We start from the raw sequence: 20,689 nt of genomic DNA on the forward strand, positions 1-20,689 counted from the left end.
ATGATAATAATGATAATGATAAACAATTACATTTCAATGCGTATTTGAGTGTGCCTTAATATTTATTATATAATATAAAAACCCTTACTATGATTTTTATTACAATATACAGGATGATTTTTATAGGTATAAAAACTACATAAACGTACACTCAGGGTCTAAAAAGCGAGACGGTAATCGTTGTCCGTCGAAAAAGAAACACCCTCGGGCTGTATATCAGTATCCATGACGCGGCGGTAGCAATATTACGTCGCACACGTGCGTGTATTGCACGGACAAGACTGAAGATGTGATCGCGAGATTCATCGATGTAAATACGGCAACCGCCACACAGCCTGAGGATGGCAATATGGAGAAGAACTAGATAAGTGAAGAGAAATGGTCGCACGAGATGAGAAAAAAAGAATAATTAGTTTACTTCATATTTAATTGAATCAGGCGTTATTTTATGGAAGTCTAAGTAAGAAAATGACCAATATTTAGCCACTTTATGCAGTGGTAGTCGTGCAACAAAGTGCACCGCCCGCCAGCCCGCTGATAAATGCGTATGCGGCAAACAATGTGAATTACACAACTACCACCGTTAAATCACTCAATACGTGTTTCACCCCTCCACGGGGCATCTTCTAGAGTTATGTTACACCGATTAGTGCCAAACACAGAGTGTGTTGTGTGTGATGTGGCTAAATATTGGTCCTTGTCCCACTTAATTTACTTCAACTTAGTTTTAAATAGTTTATGATTTAAGTTTAGAAAACTTAAAAATAAATTAAATTAAATTGTTAAAATAAACACACGGACGCTGATATCTGTGGATATATTCCAAAAAAAAAGTATTTATTTATATTAATATTCCGACACAGTTCGACGAGGCAAAATATCCCACCAGAATGCAGTCACATCAGGACTGATGTATAAAGAAAAAGTCGAAGAAACCGACGCAAGGACTTGCCTGTCCAAGCGTGGGATAAATCTGCACATATAATACATGCGTCTGCGCCATAGCTGCGTTTTAGTATAAGTTGGACGATCGCTAATTCGTCAATCACACGAGGCTTCATTAGTCGTTATACATAACATTTATTTATATAACCTTCTAAAAAAAACATGTGTACATCCATGAAGGATTTCGTAACATTTTCAATACGTATTTAAGGGAATCAGGCGTTATCTTGCGGAAGTCAATCCTTAGTAAGAAAAGGACCAATATTTAGCCACTTCCGCACATGCAGTGGTAGTCGTGCAATAAAGTGCACCGCCCGCCAGCCCGCTGATAAATGCGTATGCGGCAAACAATGCGAATCACACAACTACCACCGTTAAATCACTCAACACGTGTTTCACCCCTCCACGGTGCATCTTCAGGAGTTATGTTGCACCGATTAGTACCAAACACAGAGTCGTTTGACGTTTGGTCCTTTTCTTACTTATTTTCAATACGAAATTAAGGTGTTACAAGTTTATTTTCATTTTTTTTGTATTAATTTAATCTTATTATATATATATCCACACAATATTTTCTTCAAATGCTCATATTAACTATTCATATTATATAAGTGTTGATCAGTACGAAATTTTTCGTAAACGCTTCATTATTTTTAAAAGTGTTCTCATATATTCATGGTTTCGTAATTTTCAATTACATAGGGTTTTTAAATATAATTTTATGAGTAATTAAAATTGTTTTAACGCATTTTAAAACATACATTGCGTTTTGAATTTATAATTCAAATTACACTTAATGCCTGTATTAAAAGTTATAACATTGCAACTGTCATTAAAGATAAAGCCTCAGTTAAAAGTGCCTTACCTTCCTTCCTCCCCAAAAAATCGCCACGATGACCTTTTTCGGTGTATCTGAATCCAACCAACTCGATCCTCTGTCATCGGTTTACCTAAAGCCTTCCAAAGCAGGCAAATTAGGGAGAAGACAATAGCCTCCCTGATAGGCAGCGATGACAAACAGGCGTTCATATCCCTTTGTAAAGAGATCGCCAAAAGGGCCATAGAAAGAAATAAAACAAACAGAGTAAAAAATGATAAATAGGTTAAAAACGTAAATAGGAACAAAACTGTGATATAAATAATTATAGAATAAGTAATAATGTGTAAAAAATTTTTAAAATAAATATATAAATCAAAAAATGTATAAAGAAAAAGAAAAAAATGATAGACGAACAGAGCAAAAGGGTAAGAAAGAAGAAATGTGGTATAAAGGAATGGAATGAAAGATCATGTGAAGAATGGAAGCAGAGAACGGAAATAAAAAAAAAACTAAGTGAAAAAAAAAATTGCCCAAAAAAGACCCTGTCCCACCACAAGATAGGGGTACGAGAGGCCCCCAATAGCAGGGGTCATTAAAAAAAAGCCTTCCAAAGCGTCTACCGGCTTGTGGTCTCCACTAGAACCTTTCGGTTGCATAAGCACTCACTGCCACTACAGACAAGCAATTATACGTATTTAAACCAGTATTCAAATAACTCTTACATCTTTTCAAACAGAAGATCATAAGAGAGTGAAATACGTTACCAAAAAAAAACTACCAAATGTAAGGAAAAACTACCAATCGCAAACATAACTACCAATGTCAAAAAAAATTTTAAATTAATTTTTGTTATTAAAAATTAAAAAAATAAACCTAATTCGTCATTTCATCTGTAATATATATCATATGAAGCATAGTATACAATATAGACTACACACGTGTTCCAATTATAAAGGACACAGACAGACATGCATACAGACTCAATTGGATATTTTTTATATATATTTCCTCTACTGTGTTTAGGGTAGGAACATAACATTATCGGGGCAATATATTTTTCAATATTTTAATTCCATTTATCATTCTTCTTTCATACTTTCTCAACTACTTATATTTCTTCTTACTTTCATTCTGTTTTTAACAATATCTTTTATCAATTAAATTTAATAATTTTTCTTCCAAATGAACCTTTTATATTATTAACCTTATTTATGTATCTATTTCTTCCCGCAAGCTTAACTTACCTTACAACTTATATAACCGTTTTTTACATCTGAGTCTTATTTTAAAAACTCAGTCGGGTCTATATTGTCCTGAAAAAAAATATTTCCTTTCGACGGTGACTAGCAATGGTAGCCATGCGGTAAAGGATTTCCGGGATAATTATATAAGTCACATTTTGTATATTAATTGTATAGGATTGCCACAGGTCATAAAGAAGTTTTCAGAGGATGACCAGCAGCAGTTTACCATATACCACACTGCGATCCTGTTCTGACTCATGATATATCCCCCTTTTATGGGGGAGGTCTATTCTTTTTCTTATCTATGGACTGAAACATAGACGAAATATTTTTTTTTTAACTTCGCATAAATGATTTTCTGCGGTTTAAATATCTATATACAATTAAAAGCACAGATAATAACAAACGAATTTTTGTTTTAATATCGTAAATGCTACTTATTAGCGCTTCCTTCTTATTTTCGGATCTGAAAAGTACATAAATAATATTTAATGGAATCAGGCGTTACCTTGCGGAAGTCCATCCTAAGTAAGAAAAGGACCAATATTTAGCCGTGGTGCAACAAAGTGCACCGCCCGCTAGCCCGCTGATAAATGCGTATGCGGCAAACAATGCGAATCACACAACTGCCAACGTCAAATCACTCACACAGAGAGACTCTGTATTTGGCAGTAATCGGTGTAACATAACTCCTGAAGATGCCCCGTGGAGGGGTGAAACACGTACCACTGCATGTGCGAAAGTGACTAAAAAAAGTCCTTTTCTGACATAAATAATAATAAAAGGATACCAATACGCATCTAACCGAAAATCCTTTGTAAATGCTGTCAAATGGACTAATAAAAGAAGTTATGTCAAAATGTTTCACAGCCTGTTTAATAAGAGGTTTTAAAAAGGACTGAAAATGTGGCATTTAATTTGAAAAATCTTAGTGAAGGTTTAATAATGGCAAATGAACTTTGAGATTTTTTTATGAACATTGACCCGTCTAGTCGAAGTCTTATGTTTAAGATACAAATTACTAATGCGACTCCTCCGTGCCAGTCTGAGTTGAAGGTGCTTTTAAAAACTGCAACACAACACGTTAGTCAAAATGTTTTAAATAAATCTATTTTTTTATTTTTTTTTTTAATTATTTTATCACCTAGGAACATACCTCATATAATCCTGTATAAATTACCGTTCCGTATTCACGGTTTCTGTATTCGCATAATATTTATAGAACATGTACCCCGTGAAGCTTTTACTGTATTTTGAATCCCCCCATAGATATCTTTGGGGGGGGGGGGGGCTATGCCATGTAATGGCGTCTACGGGCTAAAATACGATAGTAAAGAACTTAAATGTTGACTTGCCTTCACGTTGGTAGGCATAATATTTTAAGAAGCTATTAAGTACGTTTCAGGTGCACCCGTCCTTAACACTCAATTTGCACTAAGTTTTTTTTCCCAAAAATATTCATTCGTATTTGAAATCCAGTCGCAATGCAAATTTTCTTTACATTTTTGCCGAGTTTTAAGACTTTTTCGGACCTTTTTACTTACAGTCATAAGACATAAGTCATGTCATAAGAAATGCCAAATTGTTGACACATATAAACATATATATGTATATATATATATATATATATACATATAAGAAATGTCAGAATTACTACATGGGAGTTATGTGTTTTGTTAAGACCATTATGTCGCTACAAGTATAAAATAATACTTTTAAATGAATAATAGATAAAACTGTTAAATATTGAAGTAAATTATCTGTGCTTGAATATGAAAGAAATGTTACAATATATTTATAGCTGAATTAGATTGAGTTTCGATAGAGTCTATACGACATATATATATATATATATATATACATATATTATATCACGAACAGTACTAAATGATTCTAAAATAATTAATTATCGATTCCTACAACAAATCTAATGTTAATATTATGCAATTGAACGCCCATCAAATTTTAGACAATGGCAACATCCAAATTAAATGAATGTTGCAATAACTCTGCTTAACACCGAGTCTATGTTCAAAATGTAACTAAATATATCATTAATTATCTATGGCGTGGGTTTCATAAACCCACGTGTTCAATTTATTGCGTCATTCATGACTGTTTGATTTTAGAATTATTAAATAAAAAGTTTCGATGTTTTTGGTGCTTTATTGTTATAGATTTTTTCATCACCAAAATTCCAGCTGTTGGACTTTTACACTGGATCCAAACCTGTCAATATGGCTGACGTAACCTCTGGATATCTTTATACCGTCGTCTTTCCTTATGTGTGGACTTATGTTTGTCGGTCTGTGTATTCTATGCACAACGTGGACTTTCAACTCCCTCCTCAATTTACCTGATCCGTTGGGTATTGTTAATACTTCAATCAGTCTTCGGACCTCTTCGATTCTCTTTCACCATTCTCTGCCTTTTAGATGATGAGCATCGCCCATCATTTCTGAAGTACTGCATAAAGACAACAAGAAAGGTAATTGAGAGAAATATAAATTAGATCGTAAGTATTAAAATTATAAATCAGGTAAAACTAAAGGAATGTAAAAACATTTATGATATATAATATATAATAATATATTAGTTGTAGAGTATAATAAAATATAAGATACAAAAGTAAAAACAGAAAACTAGGATACAATGATGTGATAATTAATCTGTGGTACTTTGGGAGTAAAATAGAATGATGAAAGGCGATAGTTGAATGACAATAATGCTGGAATATGATGCATATAAGAAATAAGTAACATGAAAGAGGACAGATGTTAATAAAAAATATATACCTGAAGAGTTTTATATCCAAAACTGTAACGTTCCTGCCCTACACCAAACAGGGGAACGAAAAAGAATACAGCCTTCTCACAGAGTATCGCCTCCCTCCATGGGTGATGTTAGTACAGCAGACCATTGCCAAGAACAGAAGCAGGGCTTAAACAAACGTTACACAGGGTGTAATAAAACAAGTAAGTATATGCCACGAAATAATAACCTATTTAATACACCTATCCCCCGATTTATACGGTACTTGTTTTACACGTTTTTGCTTTTACACGGTTTTCCAAATAAGTTTTTTGTTTTAATAACCTATTTTATTACCATCTCTCATAATGTAAATATGTCTGCTTCAAACATCGAATCGGCACAAATAACTTCGAGTAATGAAAGTGAATTCGAACCTTCGATTCCGAAAAAAGGATGAGAGTAATTTATTTTTTGTTCTTGTGTTTAATATATATTGTAATTACATAAAAAAAAAACAGTTTTTCCGTAATATATTAAATATTTTAACTTGTCAATGCATTTATTTTTATTTCTGTGTACACTTAAAATTATTGAAAAAAATCACAACTATTAAATAGCAAAATCATGCATTTTCTGCAAGTTTTTCGATTTACACGGTTTTGACTTAAAAATTTTTAATTTTCGATTTATACGTTTTTCTCAAGAACGTATGTGTAAATCAGGGAATAGGTGTATAGGAATGTAGACGAGAAAAGAAAGGCGACATATGAAGGATGATTAGAAGAATGGAGGAGAAGGAATTTGCAAAGATAGAAAGAGCAGATAACAATAGAAATAAAAAAATACACACATATTGTAACATGCCTGTCACAAACACAGCAAAACTACAAAGCGGACAGAATCGTGCTCTGCGTACCATTATATCACAATACAATCGCCAACCCACCAGCAAATCTTAGCGATCATGGTATATCACCATAAGTATTTTTATTGAAGGCCTAAACTTTGCAGTGGGTGTCTATGTGTCTAAACGAATATACCTGTTAAGGTTATATGGAAGCTAGCTTATCTGACGTCCTCAGAGAGGATTGAACTTGGCGATCTTGGTATATCGCCATTAGCATCTTTATCGGAGGCCCAAGCTTTGCAGTGGGTGTCTGTGAGTCTAAACGAATATACCTGTTAAGGTTATATGGAAGCCAGCTTATCTGATGTCCTCAGAGAGGATTGAACTTGGCGATCTTGGTATATCGCCATTAGCATCTTTATCGGAGGCCCAAGCTTTGCAGTGGGTGTCTGTGAGTCTAAACGAATATACCTGTTAAGGTTATATGGAAGCTAGCTTATCTGACGTCCTCAGAGAGGATTGAACTTGGCGATCTTGGTATATCGCCATTAGCATCTTTATCGGAGGCCCAAGCTTTGCAGTGGGTGTCTGTGAGTCTAAACGAATATACCTGTTAAGGTTATATGGAAGCCAGCTTATCTGATGTCCTCAGAGAGGATTGAACTTGGCGATCATGGTATATCGCCATAAGTATCTTTGTCGAAGGCCTAAGCTTTGCAGTGAGCGTCTATGAGTCGAAACGAATATTCCTGTTAAGGTTATATAGGAGCCAGCTTATGTGATGTCCTCGGAGAGGATTGAACTTGGCGATCATGGTATATCGCCATAAGTATCTTTATCGGAGGCCCAAGCTTTGCAGTGGTCGTCTATGAGTCGAAACGAATATTCCTGTTAAGGTTATATAGGAGCCAGCTTATCTGATGTCCCCGGAGAGGATTGAACTTGGCGATCTTGGTATATCGCCATTAGCATCTTTATCGGAGGCCCAAGCTTTGCAGTGGGTGTCTGTGAGTCTAAACGAATATACCTGTTAAGGTTATATGGAAGCCAGCTTATCTGATGTCCTCAGAGAGGATTGAACTTGGCGATCATGGTATATCGCCATAAGTATCTTTGTCGAAGGCCTAAGCTTTGCAGTGAGCGTCTATGAGTCGAAACGAATATTCCTGTTAAGGTTATATAGGAGCCAGCTTATGTGATGTCCTCGGAGAGGATTGAACTTGGCGATCATGGTATATCGCCATAAGTATCTTTGTCGAAGGCCTAAGCTTTGCAGTGAGCGTCTATGAGTCGAAACGAATATTCCTGTTAAGGTTATATAGGAGCCAGCTTATCTGATGTCCTCGGAGAGGATTGAACTTGGCGATCATGGTATATCGCCATAAGTATCTTTGTCGAAGGCCTAAGCTTTGCAGTGGTCGTCTATGAGTCGAAACGAATATTCCTGTTAAGGTTATATAGGAGCCAGCTTATCTGATGTCCTCGGAGAGGATTGAACTTGGCGATCATAGTATATCGCCATAAGTATCTTTGTCGAAGGCCTAAGCTTTGCAGTGAGCGTCTATGAGTCGAAACGAATATTCCTGTTAAGGTTATATAGGAGCCAGCTTATCTGATGTCCCCGGAGAGGATTGAACTTGGCGATCATGGTATATCGCCATAAGTATCTTTGTCGAAGGCCCAAGCTTTGCAGTGGTCGTCTATGAGTCGAAACGAATATTCCTGTTAAGGTTATATAGGAGCCAGCTTATCTGATGTCCCCGGAGAGGATTGAACTTGGCGATCATGGTATATCGCCATAAGTATCTTTGTCGAAGGCCTAAGCTTTGCAGTGGTCGTCTATGAGTCGAAACGAATATTCCTGTTAAGGTTATATAGGAGCCAGTTTATCTGATGTCCTCGGAGAGGATTGAACTCGGCGATCATGATATATCGCCATAAGTATCTTTGTCGAAGGCCTAAACTTTGCAGTGGGTGTCTATGTGTCTAAACGAATATACCTGTTAAGGTTATATGGAAGCTAGCTTATCTGACGTCCTCAGAGAGGATTGAACTTGGCGATCTTGGTATATCGCCATTAGCATCTTTATCGGAGGCCCAAGCTTTGCAGTGGGTGTCTGTGAGTCTAAACGAATATACCTGTTAAGGTTATATGGAAGCCAGCTTATCTGATGTCCTCAGAGAGGATTGAACTTGGCGATCATGGTATATCGCCATAAGTATCTTTGTCGAAGGCCTAAGCTTTGCAGTGAGCGTCTATGAGTCGAAACGAATATTCCTGTTAAGGTTATATAGGAGCCAGCTTATCTGATGTCCTCGGAGAGGATTGAACTTGGCGATCATGGTATATCGCCATAAGTATCTTTGTCGAAGGCCTAAGCTTTGCAGTGGTCGTCTATGAGTCGAAACGAATATTCCTGTTAAGGTTATATAGGAGCCAGCTTATCTGATGTCCCCGGAGAGGATTGAACTTGGCGATCATGGTATATCGCCATAAGTATCTTTGTCGAAGGCCTAAGCTTTGCAGTGGTCGTCTATGAGTCGAAACGAATATTCCTGTTAAGGTTATATAGGAGCCAGTTTATCTGATGTCCTCGGAGAGGATTGAACTTGGCGATCATGGTATATCGCCATAAGTATCATTGTCGAAGGCCTAAGCTTTGCAATGGTCGTCTATGAGTCGAAACGAATATTCCTGTTAAGGTTATATAGGAGCCAGCTTATCTGATGTCCTCGGAGAGGATTGAACTTGGCGATCATGGTATATCGCCATAAGTATCTTTGTCGAAGGCCTAAGCTTTGCAGTGGTCGTCTATGAGTCGAAACGAATATTCCTGTTAAGGTTATATAGGAGCCAGCTTATCTGATGTCCTCGGAGAGGATTGAACTTGGCGATCATGGTATATCGCCATAAGTATCTTTGTCGAAGGCCTAAGCTTTGCAGTGGTCGTCTATGAGTCGAAACGAATATTCCTGTTAAGGTTATATAGGAGCCAGCTTATCTGAGGTCCTCAGAGCGTATTGAACTTGGCGATCATGGTATATACTTACTTACTCCACTGGCTCAGTGACCCAAAGTGGGTCTTGGCCTCCGAAACGAGAGACTTCCACTTTCCTCTATCTTGCGCCATCGTCTGCCATTGGTTGACATTCAATTCGCGCAAGTCTGCCTCAATGTGATCGATCCAGCGATACCTGGGTCTACCCACTGGTCTTCGACCCCTCGGTTTCCAGGTACGCTACCTTCACGCTCCGATCCGATCCCATTCGCTCCAAATATGCTCCAAGATCATGGTATATCGTCATAAGTATTATTATAGGAGGCCTAAGCTTTGCAGTGGGCGTCTATGTGCCGAAACGAATATAACTGTTAAGGTTATATAGGAGCCAGCTTATCTGATGTCCTCAGAGAGGATTGAACTTGGCGATCATGGTATATACTTACTTACTCCGCTGGTTCAGTGACCCACAGTGGGTCTTGGCCTCCGAAACGAGAGACTTCCACTTTCCTCTATCTTGCGCCATCGTCTGCCATTGGTTTTCGAATCATTCTCAAGCTGAACTTCCTAGTAGTGCGGTTGAGGCCTTTTCTGCCTCATGTTCATCAATATTTTTTTACAATATTGAGTCAATGCTTCGCAGACATAAAGAAAGCTATATATGTCTTTGTCATACCTAATACGGTTGAGTGTAAACAGCCGCCGCACTAGAGAGAAATCACGAGTTTTACGCGCCGCACCAGTGCAAAGTCTACCATGAGGCTGAATCGACCTCAAGCCGCAGTAAACGTGTTAATTAGTGCGTTCTTGGTGACATACAGGAAGTGAGTGAGTTTTAAAACACCATCACCTGCTTGAAGAGTCAAGTAGTGTTCGCGCACGGGGCATTTGTCTTAAAGAGTGCTGGTGTCAGAGACGATGGAGGCCAGAGCTACCTTAAATAGATACAAACAAGCGGCAGGTTTGGGGGTGGTGGAGGGTGGGGTGGTGGTGAACTTTGGAGATTTTTTTTTTCTGCTGTTGGGGACCTTTCGTTCCCCTATCTCGTGTGGGACAGGGACTTTTTATTTCTAGTAATTTATTCATATTTTTTATTATTATCATTCTTCTCTTTCATGTATCATCTTATCTGTCGTACTGTTTCTTTCATTCTACAATTTTCCCAGTCTTTCTCTTTCATTCCATTAGCCATCCATCCATCCTCAACCACAACATTCTAGGTTTCCTTACTATTTTATTTTGCAACATTACATTTATTGTTCAAATATTTAACACGTAATTTCTTTATAATTATCATCTTATATTATACTGTTTATTGCACAATTTTTGGTACTACTATATTTCTTTTATTTCTATATTTTAGTGTTTGTTTTATTTTTACCTATTGCATTTATCACCACCTTCCTGCAGTAGCTGAGGAAGCTTTCTCCCTCCCCTTCGTCTTGCATGATGGCCGAGATATTCCTTTCCTCTATCTTTTTGCGCATCCGGCATTCGGAATCTGCGCGCAGTCTTCCGAACGCCAGACAGTGGACTTTGGAGATAGAATAGGTCAGATAAGGGTCTCTTTTATGTTAAGATTGTGGTAAAAAGCAAAATACTGGACTATCCTTATCAACCTATTGGATATCTATGAGTAAGACCTTTGTCCAACTGTGAACTTCCTGTGGTGAAAATGATGAAGTCGATTTTAAAGATATACTTTCTGTAATAAATATATTTCTTTTAACCATTTAAGAATTATCTACAAATATAATTGCATAAAATATTTTATTGCAAATTAAATGAAAAATTCCAAAAAATTATTGACAGATTCGGAAATAAAAAAAAAAAACATCTGTCAGATAAATCGCGCGTGCAAATGGCGTCCGTATATTCGCGCCGAAAACACATTACACACAGATTATTAACGCGCAATTTTAAACTAATTCTTTTTACGCTCGAACTTCTATTAAACTTTCTAAAACAATCTATTGACAGATTATAAAAATAAAAAAACCGCTACGAATCATTATTTATAGCCCTAATATTATGTAAATCTTACAGGAAAAATATAAATGTAAACGATTGAGGTGTAAAAAAAAAATATTCTTTATTACTACCATTGACCGCAATTAGAATGTAAATTGAAATTTTGTTGATAATATATGAGTATAATGGTGTTAATATCGACTAGTAATAGATATATATATATATATGTACACGTTAAGATACATTTAATAAGTTTTACAATAATATACAAAAAAGTACAATGGGTCGTTTTTATCAGACAAGGCAATCTCTTACAGACAACCATAGTAAGGAAAAGGTAAAAGTACTAATAAAGGGTAGTTCACGTGTACAAAAAATACATATTTACAAACAAACGAACATAAACTTATATACATACATATATAACGTATATACTAATAATAAATAAGGTTTAATACATATTATAAATATAATACAATAATAAATAAAAACATCTAACTGACTTCGATCAGTATTGGTTCGATCGCACTTGCCTCAGAAAGAAACAGAAGAATAAAAAGAAATGAATCAACATATATACATATATAATATATATATATATAACTGTCGTTAATGATGACATGGGTTATGTCACAATCAACATTTCAGCCTGTGTTTCCACTTCATGACATAAGCTTCTCCCATAGATTTGCAATAATACCGATATAAGTCTACCGAGGTCTGTAAAAAGTTTGTCTATACACTTTGTTGGTGGACATACAACACTGCACCCGCTGTCTGTTCCAGGGCATACGGCAGAAATAAATTTAGCATACTTAATTACTTTAAAAAAATGTATCTAAAAATATTTATATTTGGAGCTGGACCGCGTTTTGTACCTCTATATTGTTTACTATATGTATATACAGACTTTGTCTTAACAGAATACATATATATATATAAGAAAAGGACCAATATATAGGTATATATATATATATATATATATATAGGTAAGGATGCGGTTCTGGTACAATTGTTCACAGGACACTGTGGATTATCAGAGTACCAGCATAGATTCAAACTCTGGTAGAGTTCCTTTTGCATCTGTGATCTGGGTGAGTAGACCATGGTCCACCAGCCACCGGCTGTCCCATATTTATCGCAATAAGAGCAGAATACCAGTCTCAGCAGAGATAATAGAAAAGAAGAACATCGTTTCACAGGTGAGTAGTGTAGCCAGAACTTTTTGGATTCCTACAAAAAGGTAGTGTGAAATAGTGATGAAATAGCTGTGATAATACAAATGTAAAAGTGCGATATAGATAGAAAATAAACGCGATGAATGAATAAATAAATGATAAAAATAATAAACGTAATATTGTAGAACTATGGAAGAAAGGCGAAGGTAGGCGATGTATGAAAGGAAAGTATGAAAAGGAATGAATGATAATGTGAACGAAATTAGAGGAATGAATGAAAGTTATAATATAAATATACAGCCTGTCTACCGATGATAGGGTTTGGATGGGAGACCATAAAAAAAACTTTTATCTTGACATGCTTATGATGTACATGTAACCCCATCTAGGGCAAGAAGGAGTAAACTTGTTTTAAATAATATCAAAATCGATTACACCAACCCCTCGCTTTGTGTCGTTTCGTTTTACGTTTTTTCCGAAGTTGCGTCGCTGCTTAATTAGTACTAATTTTCATTGTGCGTCGTTAGATTTTCGAAGTTGCGTTGTTTTGGTTTAGTCTTTAATTTTTTTTTGATTTTTTTTTTCCTGAAGATAGCAACACTTTTATTTCTAATTGCACCATGCAATCAAAACTCGGGGATTCCCTTTCTAACTAAAAATCTAAGCAATTTTAATACAGTTTTATTTTCACTTTGTTTCGCTAATTTTGGAGTTGTTTTAATTACGTAGTGTGTTGTAGTGTAGTATGTTGTGTTTTTTTTTAAAAGAGAATAATACATTTATATAAATTTTTACGGTTGTTTCTGATTACAAAAAAGGTAAATATTTTCCAAATTTATTTATTGGCAGAGTTACATTATTTTTGTTTTTAAAATGTTTACTTTGTTCAGTTTTCTTTTTAAAGAGTTATATTTTCGTGATCCTGGTACCTATCTTCGATCTTTACATGGTTTGCTATAGAAAATCTTAATTCACTTTGCGGCGTTTCAATTAGCGTCGTGTTTTTTTGGAACGTAACCATGACGCAAAGTGAGGTATTGGTGTAGTTCTTTTTTTAAATATACTACATTGATTTTAGAATTTAGGTTAAATTATAAAAAGAACAATAAATGAACAATGACATAATTTTTTTCTTTTTATCAATTGAACATCTGTAATAATATAATTGACATAGAAATTGTTCATTTGTATATTGTATACAAGTGTCGAAGGATTGCACGTATGAAATGGCAGTGATAGACCAGCTGTTGAGGACTGAGATGGGAAGGTTGAGGGTTTGATTCCCAGGATATAATTTTATAATTCAAACTATGTGCATTAACTATATGGGATTGTCACGTCGTCTGCGTGCATATATGCAGCCCAATAGCATCACTAACTCCGGCTCGAATTCGAGTGCCGGTCTGGCGTTAAAATCTGGGAAGGGAACAGGAGGTATATGGAAAGAACGACGGCTTCAGTAACGAGGACATTTTTCCCGGACGCCATTTCAGCCTACCGCGTGCTCCGCAGTATCGAGGTGGATGCGGTCTCGGCCCAGCTCTTCACGGGGCACGGGGGGTTCTCTGAGTACCTCCACAAGCTCAAGGAGAACCCCTCGTGCTTCTGTGAACCGGGCGTGGACCAGACCGTGATCCACCTTGTGGCCCAGTGTCCCGCATTCGGTGGACTCCGGCTTGAATTCGAGTGCCGGTCTGGCGTTAAAATCAGGGAGGAGTCAATAGCCTCCCTGATAGGCGAAAAGGACACTAGGGAAGATTTCCTGTCATACTGCAAGGAAATAATTAAAAAAGTGATAAAAATTAAAGAAAATGTAATACGAAAAATTTTAAATAGACAATAAGAAAAAATGTGATAAAATGTAACTCAAAATGTGGTATAAAATGTAAACGAAAAGAAATAAAGATAGAATGTAACATGTAATGAGGGAGGAATGAAAGGTCACAGAGTAAAAGGGAAAGATAGCAGAAATGTGGCATGAAAGAATAGATTGAAAGAATATGTGAAGAACGAAAGGAGAGAATGGAAATAATAAATAACTATGTGAAAAAACAAATTGCCCGTAAAGTACCTGTCCCACCAAAGATAGGGGTACAAGACGCCCCCAATAGCGGGGGCCATTTTTAAAAAAAAATAGCATCACTAACCCACTTAAGCTTGGAGATTGAAGTATATCCTGCCATGGATGCCAGGGGGCATGCCTATACCCTGAAACACTACATTAGTTGATACATATGCACATACGCTACAATATCTTGCGTTAAATATTTCAAACACTCTACCGTTTAGTGAGAACACTGTACATTGATGTAAACGTATTTATGGCGTCACAGTTTGTGGGAACATTTGCGTCATTGTATTGTTGTTTTATAAATAATCACATCGCGTTGCAAAGTTTTCCTTCTTTCAAAAGACTTACATGTCAAATGTTTTTAATAATAAATATAAGTAAATTTAAGTAATTAATATAAGAAAATATCGTGCTAAGGGTATGGAAGATTTTGTTTAATTTTAACACCACTAGATGGAGCTAGTTGTACATCAATATAATGTTATAAGTTTTGTTAAGGCAGTTCGTTTTACGTGTCAATTCTAATTTATGTTTTATGTATAATTTGTGTTTCCTAAAAATAAAGTAGATTCCTAATAGCTGAGTTTTAATAAGAATTCCACAATATATTTAATATTAAAGCTAAATGGTTTGTCAAATCGCCCACCTGTGGAGCGTGGAATCTATCTTGTTAAACAAGAGAGAGAAAAATAATTACCAGACTTTCTAATGTCCGGGAAATTTCAATGATAATTTTACATTATATTTCGATCGCTATATCTGCGATAGATACAATTAGGATTTTATATAATATTTGATATATATGATTAAGTATATACGTTAACATATATTCTGCTTTCTACTTAAACTGCTTGAGAATAAATTGCATAAACTGCTATGTGAAATTGTTAAACAACAAAACCCCTGCTGATTTTGTTATAGGTTGATCTATTTCTCTAAGGCTTTGTTTTAAGATCAAGGTGATTTAATTTGATTCCATTTCATATCAAATTGAATTCTAAGCCTTGAAACTCTGATTGATACCCTGGCGCCCCCTAGGCTCCTTCCCCCCCGCGGCTATAACTATTAACTTTGCCGTCGTAACAAGAAAATTTTTCATATTCCAACAAGCTATTTTATAAGTAGGTATAGCTTACAGTATGGTATTAGTTACGGCCTTTCTTCTTATGACGGCAGAATAACACTCATTGTTTTTATGCCTGTAGCACATCTCTGTTGCGAAACTAACCGGCGAACTGCGATAGTTCATGTTTCGTTTTGTGTTTTAAGTTTTATGGACAGCGAAAGAGAAGCGAAATGTATCGAATTTCTGTTTCGCTGCACATAGTACTTACAACCATGTGTTGTACCATGATGGTTCAGGACGATGCTCCTATGTGCATTGCACACCCTGCACTATAGGTCAAGCCGCCCCTGTACAAAAGGTAGTTTTAAACGGATGAATGAAATGAAAGGTTTAAAGTGTTCATATTTACTCTGAAATATGTTACATTAATTTTTTTAATTATAATGCGACATACCTATAACTATCTGTCTTCAAATTAAGATAGTAGGTTTGAAATTATTTTGATGGAAGGTTCTCGAAAGGTGACCACTAGGGCATATCACAAGGTGAACTTATATATCTAAGTTCCTGGAAAGTCGATAGACGTAGGAGTGGTAAAACCAGTCAACGTGGCGACATTTGGTAGACGCAAATAAATTGAAGTCGTACGTTATTTACTGTTTCTGATGCCATTTATTTTCCGACAGTTTAAACCAAAGTTCCTTAAACTTTTTTGTGTCGTAGACCCGTTGCCATGTTTTTCCGAGTTGGGTAGACCCCCTACTTACCTGATATTGATTTCCTGTAAATTTCTAACTATAGTGAAGTTTAGTGTTAAAACTTTAAGTAAAAACACATGTTAATTTATTGATTTATTAATTGAATTTAAATTAAAACTATTCAAAATAAAATTTTGTGTGATGTACTGTTTATATTTTTTTTTAATATTTTCTTAGCACTTTCCTTTTTAAGATTCAGGAAACGAATAAACGTATTTGTCCCACATTCGTATTTATAGAGTGACGAATTGAACAAGTCAGTGCAAGGTAGCGAAGCTCTGAGACTGCGACTCTCAGGTTTTTACAAGTTCAAAATGTATTGCGACCACAAAGCGAACACCAACATCCTACAACTTACACAATTTTAAAAACATATATAATATTTTTTTTACTTCATAGGTACTTTTATAAATAATGTAAATGTTTTGATATTATAAGATAGTATGATGTAAGTAAATAGGTACTATCAGTGTGTGTGTTGAGATCCACTATCGTGGACCCAAAAATTTTTTTTCGCTGACGTAGACCCCTTGCAGGTTGTCATAGACCCTTAGGGGTCGATATAGACCACTTTGGGAATCACTGGGTTAAACCATACATTCATTGACAGAAAATGAACATTAGAACATCCTGTATTCAAGAATTGCAACCCCGCTAATTGTGGTAACACGAATCCTGGATTCGAAGCGACGACATTTCGCAAACTATGTTTGACGCTTCATTTATCTTCGACACGCAAAATAAACATGAGGAATGAACTGAGTCCTAACTAGCAGGATCCTATGCTGTTACAACACTGATTAGCGCTATACTGTGGCATCGGCACTGTTTTAAACACGACCCGCGGACCTTTCTGCTCTGTGGACAAGCGCGTTCGGTCAATGTGCCCATAAGGGTGTGTACACACTATAATTTAATTTATTATTAATTTAATATCGGTAAACGTGCACCCTTATACAGAATGTGTGACCTCCACAATTCATATATTAGTGATATTGATATATTCTCGTGCTCTCTTGTATCTTTTAAAAGATAATTTCGTTCGAAATTATTGGATACACACAATACAATTTAAACCATAATATAAATATATGATATAGATATATAATCAAACATAATATAAGTTTATAAACCATAGTCTGACCCCTGTATATTAATGTTTTTACTTGTTCTGTCATTGTTTGACCATAAATCATTAAATGTTTTCAGTGAGATAGTTATAAGGTAGCAATTGTAACTAATTTTATATATCTATTCTTCTAGTTTGTACTTTCTTACTACTTTTTGTTACTGTTTATCTCCAATAAAGTAAATAAATAAAATATTTTACATATATTTGAGACAAAGTATCCCAGAAATAGAGGAGTGAGATTAGATATCGTAGGTCGTGATCGATTCCTGGGATACAGTCTTATATGATATAACATATAACACTTTGTGCATTAATTATATGGAATTTTCCACAGCTTACAGATAAGTTTCCAAGGGATGGAGAACAGCTTCCTCTGCGATCACCAATACGCCTGCTAAGCGTGGCGATTATAGTACATCCTTCCATTAATATTGTTTCATGCATTTATTTTACGAACACTCGGTTATTTAATTATCAAGAGTATAGGAGATGTAATCTATCTGGTGTTGGATAAAAAAATTCAAATTTCGAATAAAATTTAAAATAGGAACGGGAACATCGCTAAAGTGTATCATAATCTCAAAGCATGCGTTACCAACATAGTTAAGCAAATTTCATTGGAAATTAACATTTTAAGATATTAATAATTAATCATTAATATGTAATTTTATAGATACTAATGTATATTATTTAATTATCTAAAACTTATATTTAAAATAATAGTTTGAAGATTTATACTAAGTTTGTATGGACCCATTCAAGGTAAAAGTCTTTTGTATGAAAGAAAACAAAGAGAATTATTATTACTATTATTGTTGCTGTTGTTGTTGTTATTGTTTATTATTATTATTATTATTATTATTATTATTATTATTATTATTTAACGCAATATTTTTGGAATCGCCATACAAGTGATAAAGAACAGATCTCAGAAGGTTAAACATTTGTGAAGAAAAAAAATTGACAATACATAGTTGATATATAAAGGTAATTAGCAGATTATATATGTTACATTAATTTATTTGATTATATCAGAATTTGAAAATACAATAATAACTTCTAAGTAAGAAAAAGACCAATATTTAGCCACTTCCGCAAATGCAGTGGTAGTCGTGCAACAAAGTACACTGCCCGCACGCCCGCTGATAAATGCGTATGCGGTAAATAATGCGAATTACACAACTGCCACCGTTAAATCACTTAACACGTGTTTCACCTCTCCACGGGGCATCTTCAGCAGTTATGTTACACCGATTAGTGCCAAACACAGAGTAACGCCTGATTCTATTAAATAATAACTTCTGATAGAAGACAGATAAAGTTTAAATTGATTTATTCGACAATTTTTATATCTGTCTTATCTTTAACTCTGCTTCGCGAGATGTAATAGTTGTAGTGAAGCAAGAAGAAACTACACGACAACACAGATTTGTCTACAAATCAAATCAAAATAATCAAGCGACATCACTGTCAAGGATTTTTTGGAAATTAACTTATTTCATGTCAATTTACTTATTAAATTATAAGCCATTTCCGTTTTTTTTCGTAATTTGCTTTTAATGTGCGTTTTGTAATGTAAGTGGTAGTCAGATAATGCTGATGAATTTTATAATAAAACCTGAATCAGTTTATTACAAGTGAATAAGAGATTTTCAGGATGGTTTATAAATACACTATGAACGTCCAAATTTTTTTTCAAATTTATTATAATTATTTTATACGTACAAAGTATTATATATATATTGTCAGGCAACTGTATGAATATTGACATCTTTAAACCGATTTCTCAAAGTAAATATCTCGGATGGCTCTGTTTTACAAAATAAATATAATACTGTGAAATTGTTTTATGATTTCTTCAAGATTCCATATACAATAACTGCATTATTACTTGCGTAATAAACTATACTATGAATTGAACTTTTTTGAATACAAAATGTCTTAATTATTAAAATATTTAATACCTTCTTAAATATATAACGCGGTTATTTAAACATAAAATAAAAATTACTGTATTATATTGTCCAGTGACAGCCCTGGATATAATTTTATAATTCAAACTCTGTGCAATAAATTTCAAGAAGATGAGCAGCAGCGTTCTCCCCGTACCATAATACCACACTACCGTCGCCAGGTAGTCTAGCGTGTCGATTATGGTATATCCTTCCATAGATATCTTTTGGGAACTCCTATGCCTTACAGCATGGATGCACAGACCGCGGCCCGCCGGTCGAATACTGGTGGCCCGCCGATAGCAAAAATAATACTCTCGTACATTCGAAAAATATTGAATTCTAATCCGGAATAAAACCAAAAAAATTTAATTACCTATACTTCTGGCGGCCGGCCCGCCATCATTTCATGATTTGCCCGAGTGGCCCCTAGTCTTAATAAGTCTGTGCAACCATGCCTTACAGAAACAACGGTGAAGATCGTCCAGTTTTAGATATATAAGATGTCTTTGTATTTCAATATATGCCATCAAGTTGAACAATATGACCACGTCACGTAAAGGTACGTTATGTGTTGTTGTTGCAACATTTAGCTTATTGTTGGTAACTCCAACAATTTTAGTAGTCCAATATAAGACTGACCTATATGGATGTACGCGGTTTCTAATACAGCGTGAAACTTGTTAAACAATTTTCTCAAATTATTTACTTTTTTTCCTATGATATCACTGTAACGAAACAGTACTAGCTATAATTAATTCAAGTTACATTATTAGTAAGAAAAGGACCAATATTCAGCCACTTCCGCGCATGCAGTGGTAGTCGTGCAACAAAGTGCACCGCCCGTCAGTCCGCTGGTAAACGCGTATGCGCCAAACAACTGTACACTATCTATTACAATAATACATTACCTTCACCAATAATATATTCAGAAAAAAAAAGTATTAAGAAG

The sequence above is a fragment of the Battus philenor genome, unplaced genomic scaffold, assembly GCF_028537555.1.
Source record: "Battus philenor isolate CCGP_79_NKW_IND1 unplaced genomic scaffold, ilBatPhil1.0.hap1 SCAF_25, whole genome shotgun sequence".
NCBI lineage: Eukaryota > Metazoa > Arthropoda > Insecta > Lepidoptera > Papilionidae > Battus > Battus philenor.